This window comes from Taudactylus pleione, unplaced genomic scaffold (assembly GCF_031769625.1).
Source record: "Taudactylus pleione unplaced genomic scaffold, aTauple2 ptg000085l, whole genome shotgun sequence".
Lineage (NCBI taxonomy): Eukaryota > Metazoa > Chordata > Amphibia > Anura > Myobatrachidae > Taudactylus > Taudactylus pleione.
The window spans coordinates 13299720-13307418 of NW_028284487.1; the positions used below are offsets into that span (position 1 = coordinate 13299720).

At 36.6% G+C, this 7699-nt stretch overlaps 3 non-coding genes across 3 annotated transcripts; all 3 read left to right on the top strand.

Annotated features, from left to right (window-relative positions):
* Nucleotides 1–894: 894 nt before the first annotated feature.
* Nucleotides 895–966, top strand: TRNAQ-CUG (transfer RNA glutamine (anticodon CUG)). The gene has a single exon. It is a non-coding gene; the product is annotated as a tRNA-Gln (tRNA).
* Nucleotides 967–3938: 2972 nt separating this feature from the next.
* TRNAQ-CUG (transfer RNA glutamine (anticodon CUG)) lies at nucleotides 3939–4010 on the top strand. Its single transcript has one exon. It is a non-coding gene; the product is annotated as a tRNA-Gln (tRNA).
* A 2959-nt stretch (nucleotides 4011–6969) lies between these two features.
* TRNAQ-CUG (transfer RNA glutamine (anticodon CUG)) lies at nucleotides 6970–7041 on the top strand. Its single transcript has one exon. It is a non-coding gene; the product is annotated as a tRNA-Gln (tRNA).
* Nucleotides 7042–7699: the final 658 nt, after the last annotated feature.

Consider the following 7699-nt stretch of genomic DNA (forward strand, 5'->3'; position numbering starts at 1 on the left):
AAATATAAAATATTCGTGGCCGATGAGTTTTGGCGATGTACTAGAAATCCATTGGGGTCTCCTACCGCGTGTTCAAATACTGCCGACTACATTTTGGCTTGCTGGAAAAATGTCATTGAAATAAATTTAAACCAATACTCAAACATTTTAGAAACCATTCAGTGATCATAAACACCTGTAGAATAAACCAAAAATGCTTCCTTTCTATGCCATGGGGGTGTGCCTACTATTATATTATCATAGTTATGTTATTTGCACCTGATACCAGCAATATTCCCCCATATCATCTAATTTATCAATCTCCTTCATGATTTACCTTATCACCATGTACTTTAGCTTTCTCTAAAAAATCATCATATCACCATTTTGGGCAATCACAATCTGGGATGTGAAATCCATTGCTACAGCACTCAAAAAGGTAACAGAGGGTTTTTCTGGTTTGCCATAAAAAGTTATTTATACATAGAGTTGAAAACAATACACAGGGCGAGAATAACAATGGGGTGGATGGAGCAACAGTCCTCCACATTAAAATAGGCCCATCATCAACTATATGATTGGCCATAAATCATAAATATCAAAATTGTAGTTTTAGTTTTCTCATCAAACTAAGTTATTTTTCTACTTTTCTGTATTTAGAGAGAAATTGGGGCTGACAGTGTAGGCGTTGTACACACCCACTTGGATCTGGCTACATCCACATAGCACTGGTCACATCACCTCACCTTTTCAGTATAGGCCCTGAAACATTTTAGCCCCTGACCCATGTGGCCCTTAATCCGGCCTTAACAATATGCAAATAGATTGGTAGCATTTCAAAGATTTTAAGCATCTCCAGTTTAGTATGCAGTTTATTATATGTGGACTGTTACAGCCTGGCATAATACGTCAATAGGTTCCATGGTGTAATGGTTAGCACTCTGGACTCTGAATCCAGCGATCCGAGTTCAAATCTCGGTGGGACCTTGTTTAAATATTTATTGTAAAAATAGTAAACAAATATGACACGTTATAAAATATAAAATATTCGTGGCCGATGAGTTTTGGCGATGGACTAGAAATCCATTGGGGTCTCCCAGCGCCTGTTCAAATACTGCCGACTACATTTTGGCTTGCTGGAAAAATGTCATTGAAATAAATTTTAAACCAATACTCAAATGTTTTAGAAACCATTCAGTGATCATACACACCTGTAGAATAAACCAAAAATGCTTCCTTTCTTTGCCATGGGGGTGTGCCTACTATTATATTATCATAGTTATGTTATTTGCACCTGATACCAGCAATATTCCCCCATATCATCTAATTTTTCAATCTCCTTCATGATTTACCTTATGACCATGTACTTTAGCTTTCTCTAAAAAATCATCATATCACCATTTTGCGAAATCACAATCTGGGATGTGAAATCCATTGCTACAGCACTCAAAAAGGTAACAGAGGGTTTTTCTGGTTTGACTTAAAAAGTTATTTATACATAGAGTTGAAAACAATACACAGGGCGAGAATAACAATGGGGTGGATGGAGCAACAGTCCTCCACATTAAAATAGGCACATCATCAATTATACGGTTGGCCATAAATCATAAATATCAAAATTGTAGTTTTAGTTTTCTCATCAAACTATGTTATTTTTCTACTTTTCTTTATTTAGAGAGAAATTGGGGCTGACATTGTAGGCGTTGTACACACCCACTTGGATCTGGCTACATCCACATAGCACTGGTCACATCTCCTCACCTTTTCAGTATAGGCCCTGAAACATTTTAGCCCCTGACCCATGTGGCCCTTAATCCGGCCTTAACAATATGCAAATAGATTGGTAGCATTTCAAAGATTTTAAGCACCTCCAGTTTAGTATACAGTTTATTATATGTGGACTGTTACAGCCTGGCATAATATGTTAATAAGTCCCATGGTGTAATGGTTAGCACTCTGGACTCTAAATCAATTGTTTTGAGTTCAAATCTCGGTGGGACCTTGTTTAAATATTTATTGTAAAAATAGTAAACAAATATGACACGTTATAAAATATAAAATATTCGTGGCCGATGAGTTTTGGCGATGGACTAGAAATCCATTGGGGTCTCCCAGCGCCTGTTCAAATACTGCCGACTACATTTTGTTTTGCTGGAAAAATGTAATTGAAATAAATTTTAAACCAATACTCAAATGTTTTAGAAACCATTCAGTGATCATACACACCTGTAGAATAAACCAAAAATGCTTCCTTTCTTTGCCATGGGGGTGTGCCTACTATTATATTATCATAGTTATGTTATTTGCACCTGATACCAGCAATATTCCCCCATATCATCTAATTTTTCAATCTCCTTCATGATTTACCATATGATCATGTACTTTAGCTTTCTCTAAAAAATCATCATATCACCATTTTGCGAAATCACAATCTGGGATGTGAAATCCATTGCTACAGCACTCAAAAAGGTAACAGAGGGTTTTTCTGGTTTGACTTAAAAAGTTATTTATACATAGAGTTGAAAACAATACACAAGGTGAGAATAACAATGGGGTGGATGGAGCAACAGTCCTCCACATTAAAATAGGCACATCATCAATTATACGGTTGGCCATAAATCATAAATATCAAAATTGTAGTTTTAGTTTTCTCATCAAACTATGTTATTTTTCTACTTTTCTTTATTTAGAGAGAAATTGGGGCTGACATTGTAGGCGTTGTACACACCCACTTGGATCTGGCTACATCCACATAGCACTGGTCACATCTCCTCACCTTTTCAGTAAAGGCCCTGAAACATTTTAGCCACTGACCCATGTGGCCCTTAATCCGGCCTTAACAATATGCAAATAGATTGGTAGCATTTCAAAGATTTTAAGCACCTCCAGTTTAGTATACAGTTTATTATATGTGGACTGTTACAGCCTGGCATAATATGTTAATAAGTTCCATGGTGTAATGGTTAGCACTCTGGACTCTAAATCAAGTGTTTTGAGTTCAAATCTCGGTGGGACCTTGTTTAAATATTTATTGTAAAAATAGTAAACAAATATGACACGTTATAAAATATAAAATATTCGTGGCCGATGAGTTTTGGCGATGTACTAGAAATCCATTGGGGTCTCCTACCGCGTGTTCAAATACTGCCGACTACATTTTGGCTTGCTGGAAAAATGTCATTGAAATAAATTTAAACCAATACTCAAACATTTTAGAAACCATTCAGTGATCATAAACACCTGTAGAATAAACCAAAAATGCTTCCTTTCTATGCCATGGGGGTGTGCCTACTATTATATTATCATAGTTATGTTATTTGCACCTGATACCAGCAATATTCCCCCATATCATCTAATTTATCAATCTCCTTCATGATTTACCTTATCACCATGTACTTTAGCTTTCTCTAAAAAATCATCATATCACCATTTTGGGCAATCACAATCTGGGATGTGAAATCCATTGCTACAGCACTCAAAAAGGTAACAGAGGGTTTTTCTGGTTTGCCATAAAAAGTTATTTATACATAGAGTTGAAAACAATACACAGGGCGAGAATAACAATGGGGTGGATGGAGCAACAGTCCTCCACATTAAAATAGGCCCATCATCAACTATATGATTGGCCATAAATCATAAATATCAAAATTGTAGTTTTAGTTTTCTCATCAAACTATGTTATTTTTCTACTTTTCTGTATTTAGAGAGAAATTGGGGCTGACAGTGTAGGCGTTGTACACACCCACTTGGATCTGGCTACATCCACATAGCACTGGTCACATCACCTCACCTTTTCAGTATAGGCCCTGAAACATTTTAGCCCCTGACCCATGTGGCCCTTAATCCGGCCTTAACAATATGCAAATAGATTGGTAGCATTTCAAAGATTTTAAGCATCTCCAGTTTAGTATGCAGTTTATTATATGTGGACTGTTACAGCCTGGCATAATACGTCAATAGGTTCCATGGTGTAATGGTTAGCACTCTGGACTCTGAATCCAGCGATCCGAGTTCAAATCTCGGTGGGACCTTGTTTAAATATTTATTGTAAAAATAGTAAACAAATATGACACGTTATAAAATATAAAATATTCGTGGCCGATGAGTTTTGGCGATGGACTAGAAATCCATTGGGGTCTCCCAGCGCCTGTTCAAATACTGCCGACTACATTTTGGCTTGCTGGAAAAATGTCATTGAAATAAATTTTAAACCAATACTCAAATGTTTTAGAAACCATTCAGTGATCATACACACCTGTAGAATAAACCAAAAATGCTTCCTTTCTTTGCCATGGGGGTGTGCCTACTATTATATTATCATAGTTATGTTATTTGCACCTGATACCAGCAATATTCCCCCATATCATCTAATTTTTCAATCTCCTTCATGATTTACCATATGACCATGTACTTTAGCTTTCTCTAAAAAATCATCATATCACCATTTTGCGAAATCACAATCTGGGATGTGAAATCCATTGCTACAGCACTCAAAAAGGTAACAGAGGGTTTTTCTGGTTTGACTTAAAAAGTTATTTATACATAGAGTTGAAAACAATACACAGGGTGAGAATAACAATGGGGTGGATGGAGCAACAGTCCTCCACATTAAAATAGGCACATCATCAATTATACGGTTGGCCATAAATCGTAAAAATCAAAATTGTAGTTTTAGTTTTCTCATCAAACTATGTTATTTTTCTACTTTTCTTTATTTAGAGAGAAATTGGGGCTGACATTGTAGGCGTTGTACACACCCACTTGGATCTGGCTACATCCACATAGCACTGGTCACATCTCCTCACCTTTTCAGTATAGGCCCTGAAACATTTTAGCCCCTGACCCATGTGGCCCTTAATCCGGCCTTAACAATATGCAAATAGATTGGTAGCATTTCAAAGATTTTAAGCACCTCCAGTTTAGTATACAGTTTATTATATGTGGACTGTTACAGCCGGGCTTAATATGTTAATAAGTTCCATGGTGTAATGGTTAGCACTCTGGACTCTAAATCAAGTGTTTTGAGTTCAAATCTCGGTGGGACCTTGTTTAAATATTTATTGTAAAAATAGTTAACAAATATGACACGTTATAAAATATAAAATATTCGTGGCCGATGAGTTTTGGCGATGGACTAGAAATCCATTGGGGTCTCCCACCGCGTGTTCAAATACTGCCGACTACATTTTGGCTTGCTGGAAAAATGTCATTGAAATAAATTTTAAACCAATACTCAAACATTTTAGAAACCATTCAGTGATCATAAACACCTATAGAATAAACCAAAAATGCTTCCTTTCTATGCCATGGGGGTGTGCCTACTATTATATTATCATAGTTATGTTATTTGCACCTGATACCAGCAATATTCCCCCATATCATCTAATTTATCAATCTCCTTCATGATTTACCATATCACCATGTACTTTAGCTTTCTCTAAAAAATCATCATATCACCATTTTGTGCAATCACAATCTGGGATGTTAAATCCATTGCTACAGCACTCAAGAAGGTAGCAGAGGGTTTTTCTGGTTTGCCATAAAAAGTTATTTATACATAGAGTTGAAAACAATACACAGGGCGAGAATAACAATGGGGTGGATGGAGCTACTGTTCTCCACATAAAAATAGGCAGACCATCAACTGTACGGTTGGCCATAAATCATAAGTATTAAAATTGTAGTTTTAGTTTTCTCATCAAACTATGTTATTTTTCTACTTTTCTGTATTTAGAGAGAAATTGGGGCTGACAGTGTAGGCGTTGTACACACCCACTTGGATCTGGCTACATCCACATAGCACTGGTCACATCACCTCACCTTTTCAGTATAGGCCCTGAAACATTTTAGCCCCTGACCCATGTGGCCCTTAATCCGGCCTTAACAATATGCAAATAGATTGGTAGCATTTCAAAGATTTTAAGCATCTCCAGTTTAGTATGCAGTTTATTATATGTGGACTGTTACAGCCTGGCATAATACGTCAATAGGTTCCATGGTGTAATGGTTAGCACTCTGGACTCTGAATTCAAATCTTGGTGGGACCTTGTTTAAATATTTATTGTAAAAATAGTAAACAAATATGACACGTTATAAAATATAAAATATTCGTGGCCGATGAGTTTTGGCGATGGACTAGAAATCCATTGGGGTCTCCCAGCGCCTGTTCAAATACTGCCGACTACATTTTGGCTTGCTGGAAAAATGTCATTGAAATAAATTTTAAACCAATACTCAAATGTTTTAGAAACCATTCAGTGATCATACACACCTGTAGAATAAACCAAAAATGCTTCCTTTCTTTGCCATGGGGGTGTGCCTACTATTATATTATCATAGTTATGCTATTTGCACCTGATACCAGCAATATTCCCCCATATCATCTAATTTTTCAATCTCCTTCATGATTTACCATATGACCATGTACTTTAGCTTTCTCTAAAAAATCATCATATCACCATTTTGCGAAATCGCAATCTGGGATGTGAAATCCATTGCTACAGCACTCAAGAAGGAAGCAGAGGGTTTTTCTGGTTTGCCATAAAAAGTTATTTATACATAGAGTTGAAAACAATACACAGGGCGAGAATAACAATGGGGTGGATGGAGCTACTGTTCTCCACATAAAAATAGGCAGACCATCAACTGTACGGTTGGCCATAAATCATAAGTATTAAAATTGTAGTTTTAGTTTTCTCATCAAACTATGTTATTTTTCTACTTTTCTGTATTTAGAGAGAAATTGGGGCTGACAGTGTAGGCGTTGTACACACCCACTTGGATCTGGCTACATCCACATAGCACTGGTCACAGCTCCTCCCCTTCTCAGTATAGGCCCTGAAACATTTTAGCCCCTGACCCATGTGGCCCTTAATCCGGCCTTAACAATATGCAAATAGATTGGTAGCATTTCAAAGATTTTAAGCATCTCCAGTTTAGTATACAGTTTATTATATGTGGACTGTTACAGCCTGGCATAATACGTCAATAGGTTCCATGGTGTAATGGTTAGCACTCTGGACTCTGAATCCAGCGATCCGAGTTCAAATCTCGGTGGGACCTTGTTTAAATATTTATTGTAAAAAAAGTAAACAAATATGACACATTATAAAATATGTATGTATTCGTGGCCGATTGGTTTTGGCGATGGACTAGAAATCCATTGGGGTCTCCCACCGCGTTTTCAAATACTGCCTACTACATTTTGGCTTGCTGGAAAAATGTCTTTGAAATAAATTTTAAACCAATACTCAAACATTTTAGAAACCATTCAGTGATCATAAACACCTGTAGAATAAACCAAAAATGCTTCCTTTCTATGCCATGGGGGTGTGCCTACTATTATATTATCATAGTTATGTTATTTGCACCTGATACCAGCAATATTCCCCCATATCATCTAATTTATCAATCTCCTTCATGATTTACCTTATCACCATGTACTTTAGCTTTCTCTAAAAAATCATAATATCACCATTTTGGGCAATCACAATCTGGGATGTGAAATCCATTGCTACAGCACTCAAAAAGGTAACAGAGGGTTTTTCTGGTTTGCCATAAAAAGTTATTTATACATAGAGTTGAAAACAATACACAGGGCGAGAATAACAATGGGGTGGATGGAGCAACAGTCCTCCACATTAAAATAGGCCCATCATCAACTATATGATTGGCCATAAATCATAAATATCAAAATTGTAGTTTTAGTTTTCTCATCAAA